The 15,415-nt window shown below is 34.8% G+C and overlaps 1 protein-coding gene across 2 annotated transcripts in view; it reads left to right on the top strand.

Moving 5' to 3' along the window:
* Positions 1-15,415, top strand: part of COLEC10 (collectin subfamily member 10) — a 237,312-nt gene that overhangs the window by 199,886 nt on the left and 22,011 nt on the right. Inside the window, exon 9 of one of the 2 annotated variants that reach the window (XM_057532453.1) lies at positions 848-2,763. The exons of the other annotated variant lie outside the window; for it this stretch is intronic. The gene's annotated coding sequence lies outside the window, so the exon portion shown is untranslated. Of the gene's footprint in view, positions 1-847; positions 2,764-15,415 lie in introns of those variants that run through there. 2 annotated transcript variants of the gene reach the window in all.

Raw genomic sequence — 15,415 nt, 5'->3', positions numbered from 1 at the left:
TAGAATTTATATGTTTAATATCATAGATGAAGCCAGGTCTATATGAAAATAGTGCCCTGGAATACTCCCTATAGTGGGTATTGGTTATTTGCTCAATATTTGTTCTTCTGTGTGGTTGTGATGGATCTGGTAAACATGTTACTCTGTCTCTTCCCTCATCATGGGAACATGTTCTAGGCTGGCCAAGCAAATAAACTTCTTTTCCTAATCACTGTGATTGGTTCAAAAACGTGACTCAAGCACAAGGCCAATCACTTTTTGTCAAGGTTTAACATATGGATAATGGGAGATATGATGTATCTCTCTTCCTCTAGGATTACAATTAATAAAGGTGATGGGAACTGGAGTTGTCACAGACATCTTTCCTTCTTGAATAGAGGAAGCCACCTATGCTAGGAGAAGAGTAGGAAGAACTCATAATCACCTAATTTAGCACGTAAAAAAATACATTATTACCACTCCTTTCTCTGATGTAAAGTATAAAATCTAGAATCTCCCTGCATTCTTAAATGACTAATTTATGCTAATTTAGACTTCAGTTTTTAAGGCTTTAGACACCTCTTGGTTTAGGAAGGTCAGGGAAACCTGATGGATATCCCACAAAGGCTACTTTCTGTAAAGGAGGAAAATTGGGGTTAACAGAAGAAAGAGGAATGAATGTGAATGACCAGGAAGAAAACAAAAAAGAAGGGAAAAAAGAAAATTATAAGCCACCAAATCTGGATTGAAAACCAAATTGTGGTCAAACTTGGTGGTTGCTTAAAGAAATAAAATAGATGAAATAGATAGTAGATTTTATATATGTTTAAGATTCATTGTCTTCTGCTTTTACGTTTCATGATTCCAGGAGGACTGATGGTATCAACAGCTAAGAAATGTTATAGTCATTCAGGGAAACTGGATGCATTAACAAAAAAGCCACAGTGAATAAATAGAATTGCACACAGCAAATGGAAAATCATAGGATCTACCCAAACTCTGGACTGTGGAGCAACTTTGAAAATACAATATTTATGGTAATAACTTCTAAAAACTTTGTCATGACAAAGTATGGCAAACTTAAAGCAATACCCATTGCACAGTAGAGGCAAATCTTTCTGTTTATTGATACTTAGAACATTGCATTTGTGGAAGGAAATCTCATTATCAGAGGGAGGCAGTTAAATGGAGATGATCCAAAAAGAAAGAAATGCATAGGATTAGACCCCTGGAAAAGTGAGTGAATGTCTTATTTACAATAAGACAATTATTGAAGTAATTATTTCACAGAAGTAAATTATTTCACAGAAGAGTGTCTAGCTTGATGGAACTTTCACTATTCAGTTATCAAACTCTTTAACAATGTTAACGATTTTGAAGGAAAACTTTATACACAGAATTTTTATAATTGCGTTTGTTCTTCAAAAGAACATGTGAAATGTAAAAACATTTTTGATAATTGAAGTGGTTACTATAAATATGAATTATGGTATTGTAAAATAAGAATGCCTTGAGGACTTATAAGGTGTTTGAAGCTTTTTACTAATCCAGATGTCTGTGCTTTCAGAATTTTGGTGTCTAGATTTTAATATTATTATTATTACTATTATTACTTTCTTCCTGAAAGTAATAGGAAGTTACTACTTATCTCTTTCTATTATTGCTTGAACACGCTTATGATCTCAGTGGCTAGTCACTACATTTTGGTGCCCTTATTTGCTAGAGAAGAGGAATTGTGTGTAAACTGGAGAAAACAAATGCAAATGAAAAGCCCTCCTGTAGTAAATTTCATTGGCTTTCTAAGCTGTGCTATTTGCCAGCTCTTTTAGATTCTCAGCAAATTGAATTTCTCCCCACCGCACCCCCGCTCCCTCATTCACTCTTATTCATTTTTGTCTATCTCACTGTGCCCTGCATACAGAGGTAGCCTCATGTTTGATGCAATACTAGAGTGTGTTGTATGCAAACACACACACACATACAAACACAGAGAGAATAAGGCATAAAGTATCTAGTATAAAGAAGGAAAGGGTTGTAAGTTAATGATTTAATGATAGAAAATTATAACTATATTAATATACTTGAAGATGTAGCCAAGTGAGAGTAAGAGAGAAACCAAGACCAAGACTTTGACACAGAAATTTTAGGCTGATGGCAGTCCTAAAATTCAAATTCAGAAATCTGAACTATAAAAGAATTTCAGTGTAAAGACTGAAAATTACTTCAAGAAATTTATTCAACTCACACTATATTCTATGGTACTTCCAAATTATGTGAACCGAATGGTTTCAATCAAGAAAATTTAGTGCCTTTGAGCAATCAAATGACTAACATAATTAATGATATTTACAGAATAATCTAATCTTTAGATAATAATCATGACCTATTCGAAATCAGGGACCAAGCTTGTTCATTTTTGTCTCTCCTCAATGTCTAGCCTAGCATTGCACATAGCGGATGCTCAAAAAAAGCTTATCAAAAGAATAACTGTTACCTTTGTAAAAACTTAAAACAAATGGCTGGCTGCCTGGCTATATAGGTATACCTATGCATGAATATATAGATAAATATACTGGGAAACGATCATTCATTGGTTATTTAATTCTAAACAAAACCCCTTCATTCCTTGCAAAGATATTTTTTGTCTTTAAGTTAATTGGATCAGTAAGACAGTCTCTGCCTTGAAGGGGATTGTAGTTTCTTTGAAGAATACAATATACATTATGATATTGAAGGCTTGTTTATTACTGTAATATTTGTCAACATACCTCTTTTAAATGTCAAATAAAGCTGAAATTTATAAGGTTTTATAACATTATTTTTTTATATTTATTACCTACTTTCATTCAAAATAGTTGATGTAGTTTGTAAACTCTGAAGAACACATTTTATTTCTGTTAATTATTTTCTGTTTTAAAAGGGCAAAATCTTTGTAAAAGAGATAAAATATGACTTGCCAAAATTTATAGTCAGTCTGGGGCGGGGGGGTCAATCTGAAATTAAAGAATATATTTCAGAATTTTACATTCAGAATTAAATTTCTATTCTGTTTGCTAAATTCATTTTTTCATTCATTCATTCAGTGCACTGATCATTCCAGAGTATCATTTACTAATGAGAAATTTGTGCCTAAATTTCTTTCATTAACATTGTATGCTCTAATTTTGTGAATAACTTGGTTCAAAAGCTTTGTTCATTTATTCTAAACTATTGAATGTCTGATTGCCAGGATAAGTCCACTGCTCACAAGGGTCTGTTTTTAAAATAATTTAGGCAAAATGCACAAAAGTTTACTTCTTTAAGATATATTGTCTGAGAAACTATTATCAAAATGAATTAAGTAACTTACTTTATTCATTACCTGGAAACTAATAAATCAGTGGATGACAGTTGTACCTTCCCATAATATTTCCCCAAATGTAGCGTTAATCAAACTTGTAATCTCTTGTTTAATAAGTATATTCACTGTTAGACTCTAAACCCCCCAGGAGCAGGGATGCGTTAGTATTGTCTGTCACTTAATGTACAATGCCACACAAAAGTATATGACACATAATAATCAACCCAACAAATATCAGTTGAAAAGAACAAAATTGAACAGGTAAAGTAATACAGAACTTCTTCCAATCATTTACTGAAAATATAATGAGACATTTCTACCTGCAAGGGAAATTAAAACTATGTCAAAGGAAATTAACTAAAATCTTTCATATATTTAATATATGTGTTGTGTTTGGTTCTGATTTTGATATATAAGTATGAATGTGCATGTGTCCATTTGATGTCATCTCTAGATTGTCATAGAGTTTGAATGCTTAGAATGTAATAATAATAATAATAATAGGAATAATAAAAAATATAGGTAAACATTTATCAAGTCCTTAACTATGTGCCAGGAACTATGTGCTTTACATATATTAATTCATTTAACTCTCACAACTGCTCTAGTAGGTAAGTACAGTTTTATCCCTTTTGACAGAGAAAGAAACAGCCTAATTCTATAGGCACTATAAAGTCAATGGAAAGCCATGTCACCCTTACAGTTTGGCCAGCTTCTCATATACTATGGGAAAGATAAAAAGAAAGAAAGAAAGAGAGAGAGAAGAAAGAAAGGTAATTAATTAATTAGTTCCTGATCAGAACCTGTTAAATACACCTCAATATAGACCACTCAGCTAGAAATTAGGTCATGTCCCCTGTTGCAGGAAGAAAAAGCAGTTTAACTGGGTGTGGTTCTACAGTATGTACACTGCAGTATGTTCCATAGGTCACTGATTCTTTTTCACTTCAGGCTTGCTTTTTGTATTGTACAGAGTAGACAGAAATGACTGAGTAAACAGAAAATGGCAAATTGCACTAAGTAATTCCAAGATTTCACATATGCTAAAGAATTCCACAGAATCAAGATAAATTTAGCAATAACTGGTGGAAAATAAAAGATTGTATCACAGGGAAAGATAACACAAGGTGGACATTTCCATTGCCCTTTATGAAGTGAAAACTCAGTTTCTCTTGATGTAAAATGGAAATTGAGTCCTGAAGACTCCTAACATATGAGCCAAATAAGTTTAGTCAATGTTGTAAGTCTATCAGCAACAGCTTTGTATGCCACCTTGAGGAGAGAGGGACGTTTAGTTAATAAATGTAATTTATACATATATATTTAAATGTGTGTTTATATATAATATATTATAAATTCATGTTCATGTAAAATATAGTTTATTAATCTCTTCACATAAGCCAGGTATCACATGGAGTACTTTTCATTGGATTATCTCATGTATGGTTCCTAATTTTGAGGGTGTTATTACGTCCTCACTGTGAGGATGAGGAAGGAGAAGTCAATAACCTATCCCAGTTTACACAGAGTAAGTGGTGGAGTTCATCTGAACATAGGCAGGCTGACTCTACTGCTCACACTGTGTCACTGTGTGACTCTTTGGAAGCAAAGTTGCATTTGATAAGGGCACACCAGCAACTGGCCCAAGTGCAATTACTGTAAACGTTGAGGTGGAAGCAGAGAAATAAGTCTGCAGGTTACTACTGACCTTGGTCAGACTTGAGCTAATAAGAGGCTCGACTGTGGCTGTGTGTGACCGTCGGGTTGAAAAGGAAGAGGCAGACACAAGAGCTATTTAGGAGACTGCTTGGCCAGAACTTAGCATCCATTAGATGTAAAGGTAATGGGGGAAAGAGGAGAATCCTTAGGTTCCTGGTTAAGTGATGAGAAAGTGTTCCCCCCAAATACATAAAGATTTAGGAAAGCAGTTTGTTAATTATTTTCAGTAGAATAGTGTTGTATTTGAGGTAACTGCCTTTCTGTTGGAGATACTAAGAAGGCAGATAAATATGTAGGAGTGAAACTCAAGAGAGATTAACCCTATAGAAAAAGATATTGGGAATTGTTAGCTTGGGGGTGAGGCAGTTATTAAATGTGATGAAACCCTCAAAATTATACATAGAGTAGAAAAAAAGATAGGAAATCAAGGAGAGGAACCCTAGAAATAACCAGCATTTGAAGAGTTCTGCTATGCTTCCCAAGATCAAGGCTTGATTTCTTCAAGAGATTCTTTAATATTTGGTCTTAGTTATTAAACAATTTTTATACTAATAAATTATGCTTGGATTCCAATAAACATCATTTGAATAAAATAGTAACCAAATACAATAAAAATTTTAAAGTAAAATAATATATCATAAATATATATAAATAGAAAATAAAAGTATAAATAAATATAATGAAATAAATAAAATAAAAATATAATATATTATAGATATATAATATAATATAAATAATAATAATATATAAGTACTATCAATAAATAACACGTAAATAAAATAGGATATCAAAAATTACAGATAGTCTACCCATAGACTACAATAGTGATTGCACTATTTATTAAGTGATTTTATTACAAAGAATGAAGAGTAGAAAATATTGGAAGTGTAAAGAAACAAATATATCAATGATTTTACCACTTGACAATAACCTTTGTTTATAAATCAGTTTATTTCTTTCTAGTAATTTGTCTGTGGAAAACATAAAGCAGGCTCACATTATTTAAAATAAAATTAAAATAATGCTGTATATTTAGTTTGTGTTATTATTTTTATTTGCTTATTTAGGTAAAATTAATATACACTAAAATTCACACATTTTAAAAACACAGTTCAATGAGTTTGGGCACATGAGTATACCCACGTACCCAACAAGATATGGGATGGCTCCATCATCCCAGAAATGTTTCTTATGTTTCTTTCTAATCAATACCTCCAACTCGTGGAAATCCCCTGTTTTGATTTCTATAGCCATGGATTAGTTTTGCCTGTTCTAGAACTTTCTATAAATGGAAGCCCACAGAATGTATTCTATTTTGTCCCACTTCTTTTGATACCACAATGTTTTGGAGACTCATCCATGTAGCTACGTGTATCAATAGTTTATTTTACTGAGTAGTATCACAACTTGCTTATCCATTCACCTACTGGTAAATATTTGGGGTGTTTTCAGTTTGGGGCTATTATGAAAAACTTTCTCTGACCGTGTTTTTACAAATTTCATGAACATATGTTTTCACTTCTGGCTTTCAGAACCCTAAGATAATAAATTTATGTTGCTTCCTGCCACTGAATTTAATCTGTTACAGCGGCATTAGCAACTAATACATTTTCTTTTATTCTTTTCAGAATTGGCTTATTCTAATGGTCATTAGCACATCAAAACCTCTCTAAACTCATTCCAAATTGCCACCGAAACTCATATTAATTTAATTAAAATTCCCAAATACGAGTACCTTAAGTCAGACATCTCTTCTAAGTGCAGAGTTCTTAAATAAAAAGGGCAAAAAAGATGTGTATATGCATGTACGATGAGAGGCAGCCATGAAAAACTACTAGCAAGTATATTTTTGCCTAAAACGAACACCTGTTATTGACACAACTATTTCCAGTAACTTGAGAATATCTGTCATTATGCAATGTGCTCAATTTTGTAAAAGTTAGGACACAATTGACATGGTGAGAAAAATGTCTTCTTATTCCACTGCTCTTCAGACAAATCTAAGCAGTACCAGAAGCTTCCCCTTCTGCTGACACTGAACACCACACCCGTTACTTGGCATCCACACCTAAGTCTCTCTTGTGACAGCTTTCATTTATTCCCACTTTTAAATGCCATGAAAAGATAACCCACAAACATTTCTGCATTGCTCCTTTCCCCATTTACACTAAAACCTTACCTGTGTGCATAGGTGTAGTTAGCATCTCCATTGAATCAATAGCATGGCTGATAAGAGAATATGTAAGATGAAAGAGGAAGTTTTTTATCTTTGATCTCAAATGCCAACATAAGCAGTAAGGTACATGCCCTTGATCAAAGATGTCTTTATATAGATTGTGTATTTTTATACTCTTGTGTCAAGAAACAGGTAATGCTTTACTAAGAATGTAGACTAACAGGTTTGATTAGTTTTATTTATTTTTAAAACATTTAAGGAAAAGGAGCAGAAAGAAAATGTTTTCTTTAAGTTTTGGTTCATTAAAATCTACATATCTGGCCTTTCTCGCCTTCTGAGATAGCCCACACTCTGTGGAGTGTGTTTCTCTCTAGATAAATCCACTTCTTACCTATCACTTTGTCTCTCACTGAACTCTTTCTGTGATGAGACATCAAGAACCTGAGCTTCAATCTACAGATTCAATGCAATCCCTATCACACTACCAATGGAATTTTTCACAGAACTAGAACGAAAATTTTCACAATTTGTGTGGAAACACAAAAGACCCCGAATAGCCAAAGAAATCTTGAGAAAGAAAAATGGAGCTGGAGGAATCAGGCTCCTGGACTTCAGACTATACTACAAAGCTACAGTAATCAAGACAGTATGATACTGCCACAAAAACAGAAATATAGATCAATGGAACAGGATAGAAAGCCCATAAATAAAGCCACACACGTATGGTCACCTTATCTTTGATAAAGAAGGCAAGAATATACAATGCAGAAAAGACAGCCTCTTCAGTAAGTGGTGATGGGAAAACTGGACAGCTACATGTAAAAGAATGAAATTAGAAGACTCTCTAATACCATACACAAAAATAAACTCAAAATGGATTAAAGACCTAAATGTAAGGCCTGACACTATAAAACTCTTAGAGGAAAACATAGGCAGAACACTCTGTGACATAAGTCACAGCAAGATCCTTTTTGACCCACCTTCTAGGGAAATGGAAACAAAAACAAAAATAAACAAATGGGACCTAATGAAGCTTAAAAGCTTTTGCACAGCAAAGGAAACCATAAACAAGATGAAAAGACAACCCTCAGAACAGGAGAAAATATTTGCAAATGAAGCAACTGACAAAGGATTAATCTCCAAAATTTACAAGCAGCTCATGCAGCTCAATATCAAACAAACAAACAAACCAATCCAAAAATGGGCAGAAGAACTAAATAGACATTTCTCCAAAGAAGATATACAGGTTCCCAACAAACACATGAAAGGATGTGCAACATCACTAATCATTAGAGAAATGCAAATCAAAACTACAATGAGATATCATCTCACACTGGTCAGAATGGCCATCATCAAAAAGTCTACAAACAATAAATGCTGGAGAGGGTGTGGAGAAAAGGGAACCCTCTTGCACAGTTGGTGGGGGTTTCAGTATCTGCAAAACAGCTCAAAGATATTGTTATGTATAATCACTTGATGGGGAACAAGGACTCTGCCCCAAGCCTGCATTACTTTCTCTTTTGACTGTTCCTCCCTTGTCTCCACATTCCCCCAATTCCCTAACTAGCATTTGTTTGACCCTGCCTGTTGGAACTCAGGGAAGGTCATGGAGGCTGAATGAAGCTTATTTCCTGTAATCAAGAAATGGGGAGCAGAAAAAGGCTTTTGTGCCCAGGACCCTCACAGGGTCCTGCTCAGTATCATCAGTATCATAAGTTCAGTAACAAGAGATCATGCATTTTCTACTAGAAAAAGTCAGTTATTAGAAAATTCCCTACAGAACTATTATATTGAAATATCATACATTTTCACATTTAAGTCTTAAGAGTGATGGGTTTAAGATGATTTTTAGCAATCATCAGTAGAATCTCCACAAGTTAAAACTTCCCAAAACAGCAAAAGTGATTCATTCACCCACCCACACAACTTTCCACTCTCTCCTTCATGCCCTTTCTGGATGGTCTCAAAAGAGAAATTTGGGGACAATATTATTGAGAAAGAAATAAGGGAGAGGTTTCTTTCCCACCTAAATCCTATTATCATATCCATAAATTAACCATAAAAAGAAACGGCAACAGCAATGAACATAAAGACAGCTCCACAAGAGATCCAGATGAGCCAACTGGCTTCAAGCCATGGATCAGGGAGAGCCAGTGAAAACCAGAGATCACTCAGGATGGAGAAGAGGAAAGATGGCAAAAATACCCCCACAAGATTTAGAAAGAAGTACATAAACATGGCTCCCACTATCACATTGGTTTGGGATTGGTGTCTGCTTATAGGGGGACTTTTAGTAGATTTGGCTGGAAAGAACTGGGCATATAAGGGAAGCTGATTCTCCTGGTTGGTGGGTAGATTGGAAGAGAGATATGAAGGGAAATCCTAGATTTTGATTATGGAATTTTTAGCATGGGGACTAGTTTATTCATAGGTCTACAATGGTTGATATCCCCAACAAGATTTTTTTGTATAATAAGGAACAATCTGCTAGGAAATAATGTGCTAAGAAAAAAGGAGAATTGACCCACATGAGAAGCAGAGAGTGCTACTCGGTGTATCTCTAGAGAGAAAATTTTCTCAGCATGGAACATAGAGTGAATTTTCCCATTGTAGACTACAGAAAATCCAATGAAGCTTTGTTACTCTTAGGGTTCTAGCCCCTTACTGCCATCAGTAAATTTGATATCCAGAGGGGAACCATTATTGTATTCAGAATGAATGGCTACAGAATCTGAAGGAGAGAGGACCAAAGGAAAGAGGTAGCATTATTCTCGAAGAAACAGGAAATAGCATACTTGGTATTTGTATTCTTTTCCTTAATGGATGGCACCTGCAGCCATAGTGACTAAGAGAATATACAAAATACCCTCAGGGACTCCCAGAAATAATGGGAGAGTTCAAGGTCCTGAAAAGGGAATGGGACAAAAGAAAATCTGTTGTTTTTTATGGTTAATGTGACCACATTAGCATCTCACAGACTGGTATGGTCTAGGAAAATAATGGACCACGATAGTGCATATGTATGTAAACATTTTAAATCCTCTATCATAAAGAATATTATGCTTCAATAGGGGGATGAAAAATAAGAAAAATAAAAGGATCTTGAAAATTACGTCAATGTCTCATATCACACAGAAGTACATATTGAAGGCAAGTATTAAAGGAGAATAAATAAGATAAAGATGTGTGTGTGTGTCTGTGTGTGTGTGTTTTCTGATGGGAAATAAATCAAGTATGCCACCTTTCCTGGTGTTATCTTCTTTCTTTAGTTTTATTCCTATTCATTTTGACTTTATAGTATGTCATGCTAAGATTCTAAACTGCCTTGCTCTTTTGTTCTTCCATTGCTCCTCCATGGCAAATAGCCAACCAATAGCCAAGAATCCAGCCCTTCATCTCTTTTGTGACTACCCCTAGGTTGATGAGTACTGCTGGGAAAGTCCCATTATTGGGCAAATTGACATCGCTATCAATATGTGCTCAGCATTCTCAACTGAGCCTTTAGTGTGGATTGAAAGGACTACCCTGTTATGAAAGTCATTGTGCATACCTCCTTACAATAATTCTTTTTCTACTCTTCTCAAGCATTTCATGTCTCCTTACCCCACTCCCTCTCATCAGATGACCTCAAGTTATCTTCCAAATTATCAGAAAAATAGAAGCCATCAGATGAAATTTGTTTCAACTTCCAGTCTAGAAATCTATAAAAATACTCAAGTCTACTCCAAGATTTTTCTCTTTTAATCCTTTTAATGACCTTCTTAGGACCCTCGCAAGTTTAGTTATTTCTCCATCATCAGCCAAATGTGTTCACCTGTTCTTTACATGTATGTATGTATGTATGTATGTATGTATGTGTTCATATGCATGTATTATGTATGTATTCCTCCATTAAGACCAACTACCCTTCTAGTTACTATCTAAACTTTTTTCCTTTCCACAACAAATTTCACGGAGTTCTCTATATTCATTCCCTGTGGTTTCTCACTTTTCATTCCCTATTTAGCATTCTTCTTTTACCATTTCACTAATATTGTTCTTGCCAAGTCACTAATAATTTAAACATTACTAAAAGTATACTTTTAAAAGTAAACATTACTAAAGTATACTCTTCAGTCCTCATTTCATCTTATTTCTTAGCCTCATTCAACAGAAACGTTTTTGGTTCTGATTTTCTTGAAACAGTCATTTCATTTGGCTTCCCTGATACCTCTGCTTTTCATTTTTTTCTTCTATTTCTCTGACCACACTATTTCCATTATTGGGTCACACGCCTCCAAGCAGCAATAGGGTATTGGAGTTCCTTGTGGCTCTATCCAGTACTCTCTGTCCACTCTCCTCCTAGACAAGCCCTAACATTTTCAAGGCTTCCATTACTATGTGTGTCTCCAGTCCAAATCTATGTCCGAGTACATGATTCATAGATCCAACTTCCCACTCAGGCTTTCCATTTGGACTTCTTACAGCACCCAAAACTCTACTTTCCCAGAGAAGAATTCCTGCTCCTCCTCTGTTTCTCATGATCATTCATGAGAATGTGTGTTCATCCTTGACACCTACTTTCCCTTTATCACATCATACAGCCAGTCATCCAGCTCGGCCAATTCTACCTCTACAGCCCCCTGAGTCCATCTCCTCCCTTCCATCTCTGGTGGCACCACGCTGGTGTATGTCTCCATCATCTTCCGTCTGGAATGATACAATAAATACATAATGGTCTCCTAATTGGTCTCCTGCATCTAATATTGCCTCTCTCATGGTACCACTGATCTATTATCTTCATAGTACTAGGATCTCCTGAAAACTGTAGTGATGATTCATGAAGTTCCTCTGCTAAGGCCCTTTATTAACTTCCTGTTATCTTTAGGATAAAGCCCAAACTCCTTAATATTCTTTTAAGACCTTGTAAGAATTGGCCTAGACTTACTTCTTGCTCCTCTCATACAATTGTCTTCTTTTCAGCCCAATTAAGCTTTCTTGAGACCCTTGAACACACAAAGCTCTTTTCGTTGAGTCATCACATGGGCAGTTCTGCCTATCAGGCTCTTGTTCTTTTCTGTACCAACACACTCTTCCTGTCCCAGATTAGTGATCTCCTCCTCAGGGAAGTTTTCTTCACCATCACCACTCCCTCAGATCAGGACTTATGTACCCCTGTGTCATAGCCTGGTACATAATCAGGGCTCAAAAATATTTGTTCACTGACTTTTTAACTCTCTCCCAGTTCACGAAGACCTGAAAGCTACTAAAACTTGATGTGATTCACGAGCAGTGGAGGACCTTTCACCTTAACATTTACCCACAGTCAGTCTTATTAAAAGGAGATATGGTAGTTGAAAACAGAAAACTCCCTACCACCCAGCTGTCAAAAAAGGCCCTGGTAATTTGCTTCATGGCCAATTGCTGTCAAAACTCTCAGTTTCTCCTTCTATTGAGATGTGGTAGCTAGGCAACTTCAATAACATTTGGAATCCAACCCACAAATATCACACTCCAAAACAGGATAAAGTGCCAACACTGGTTGGTTTCCCTTGGGAGATACTTTCCCTAAGGCCATGAATATGGGCCAAATGTCTGAGAAGAAATTTTTATAAATACCTATGTCAAGCATACACAGGTGTGATGTTTTATCGACTTAATTTTGTGACACAGAGTGTTTGATCCAGTATATGGAAGGCTTGGATTTTCCTACTATAAGATGAAGTGCACATGTGAATAATTATCCTGTTAATACGGCATTTATTGAAAAACTGACTGCATATTGCAACACTGTAAATTAAGCAAAATACACCGTTATTTTCAAGAGGACTTTTCCAAGCATGAAATCCTTGCTGCAAGATTTGTCCTGTAAATAACAAATTTAAATGAAGTAATAAATCAAATGTCTTGTGCATACATTCTTGGACTGAAGAAAAAGACCTCAGCAGACAACCTTACCAGGTAATGATTTTAAGATGGAAGCAACTATTGCAACAGGATTATTCAGAAAAACCATTATCTTTCACAGATTCAAATTAGCTGAGGATTGAACATATCCACTAAGGGATTCTCTGAATGTCACCATCATTAATATTGAGTTAATACAAATTTTAAAGATTAATAATGGCTGCTTAATGCTCTGCTTCCTTCAAAAATCTCTTGTGTAAAGGGACTAACTGCTTCCTTTCATTTTTTTCAACTTGTAAATGTGTATATAAAACCATAATGAGAAAATGTTAAGCCTAATGATATTCATTCCCTGCTACAAACAGTGTTTTAAGACATAATTAAAACTTCCCATTTGGAGAAAAGATGTGATATGGTGTAACTGGTTGACTAGAGAAGAAGTTTTTTCTAGTTGTTTATTAAACAACCCAACTAATCAACTATTTTTCTATTTCCCAATTTTTTTCTTGCCTGAAATTATAAGCACATTTTAACTTGCCTTAATACTTTTGATTAAGCCAGAAAAGTACTTTAGTTCTACCAAGGGTGTAATATTTTGTTCTTTCCCAAATCTATCCATCAATTAAAATAAAACAATCTCAATATCCTATGTGATTATCCCTTCCCCTTAATGAATTTGTAGCCAGGGATTTGGCCAATAAAACAAACACATTGCTATAAAAATAATGACTATATATCTCTCAGATTCACAAAAATATATATTCATGATGAATATATAAACCTCTAAAATGTAATGAAACCTCTTTAAAATGTAATAAAATATCCAAATATTTAAATACAAATTAAATTGCTAAACATTCTTCTTCAACCTAGTTATACAAAATTAACAACCAAAAGTTCTACTCTACTTTAGTACACTTGAGCTGTTATAGAATAAATATGTTTTGCTACATCTGTTTAACACAGACAAATAGTAGAAGTTAATTTAGAAACTGGGGCATGTCAGTTATCTGACAGCAGAATCAGATCCAAGAAAAGTTTGGTGCCAGGTAATAGAGAAACTGCTTGAATGCATTTTGGCCTTTGATTTCTGAACAATTTTCAAGAAGTTCAGTCCTGGGCCAATTATGCAGTATCATGCTTGGAAAACAGGAAACTACCTTAAGCGGAAGTTGTTAGTGTCATTTGTAAGATATGTCAGACAGCTCATTCAAAGACAGATAAGGTATTTTGCTGGGAAGCAGCTGTATTGTACGGGAAAGCAAAATAGTCACAAGAAACAAAACAAACGAACAAATGAAACAAAATGAAAACAGACTCTTAGATACAGAAAACAAACTGGTAATTGACAGAGGGGAGGGGCTTGGGGGGTTGAGGGAAATAAGTAAAGGGGATCAAGAGGCACAAACTAACTTCCAGTCATAAAATAAATAAGTCACGGGATGTAATATTCAGCATCAAGAATACGGTCAGTAATACTGTAATAACTTGTATGGGGACAGATGATTACTAGACTTATCATGGCATCATTTTATAATGCATTTAAATGTCAAGTCACTATGTTGTACACCTGAAACTAACATAATATTATATGTCAGCTATACTTTAATTAAAAAAAAAAGACGAATGGATGTGGATCCTGGCTCTCCCATGTACTACTTCCATGTATAATCTTGAGCAAGTCATTTAATGTTCTAGTCTCAATTTTATCATCCTTAAAAAGGCTATGATACCTGCTTCAAAGGATTGCGATAAGGCTCATGTAAGATTATAAATGGAAAATGCTTTCTGTTATAAAGGACACTCATTGAAGAATGGTGGTTATTATTTTCCATACAATAGTCCTTGCCATAGTATTAATGAATCTACAACTTTGGATGTTGAGTTCTAAAGCCCCATCTAAAGGCATTACAACCTTTTCCTCTTGATTGTAGGTATGAGTGAATCTGAGAACTGTTAAAATAGTAAAGTGTGTTCATCTCATCTGCAATGAGGTGGGTCTGTGTTCAACCTTTGAACTCTCATACATCATCTACAACAGGCTAGACCTTGCAAGATTAAATACACTGGACAATTTATTGTGCTTATAGGTTTGCCTTTCTTCATGTAAGAGATGTATCCTGAGATGTTACATACAAACTGACTCATATTTAACTATGTTGGAAAGAGATTTTTATTTAGATTAAAGAAATGCTGTGGTAAATCTTTTGCAGAGTAAAGAATTCCTTCAGTATAGAAAAATGATGGTCTTGTAAATTTAGATTTTTACATGGCTAATATTCTAAAAGTGGGAATATAACTTCATTATGACTTTT

This window comes from Balaenoptera acutorostrata, chromosome 17 (assembly GCF_949987535.1).
Source record: "Balaenoptera acutorostrata chromosome 17, mBalAcu1.1, whole genome shotgun sequence".
NCBI classification, from domain to species: Eukaryota; Metazoa; Chordata; class Mammalia; order Artiodactyla; family Balaenopteridae; genus Balaenoptera; species Balaenoptera acutorostrata.
Note: the sequence above shows the minus strand (reverse complement) of the source record. Positions and strands in the feature narration are given on the sequence as shown.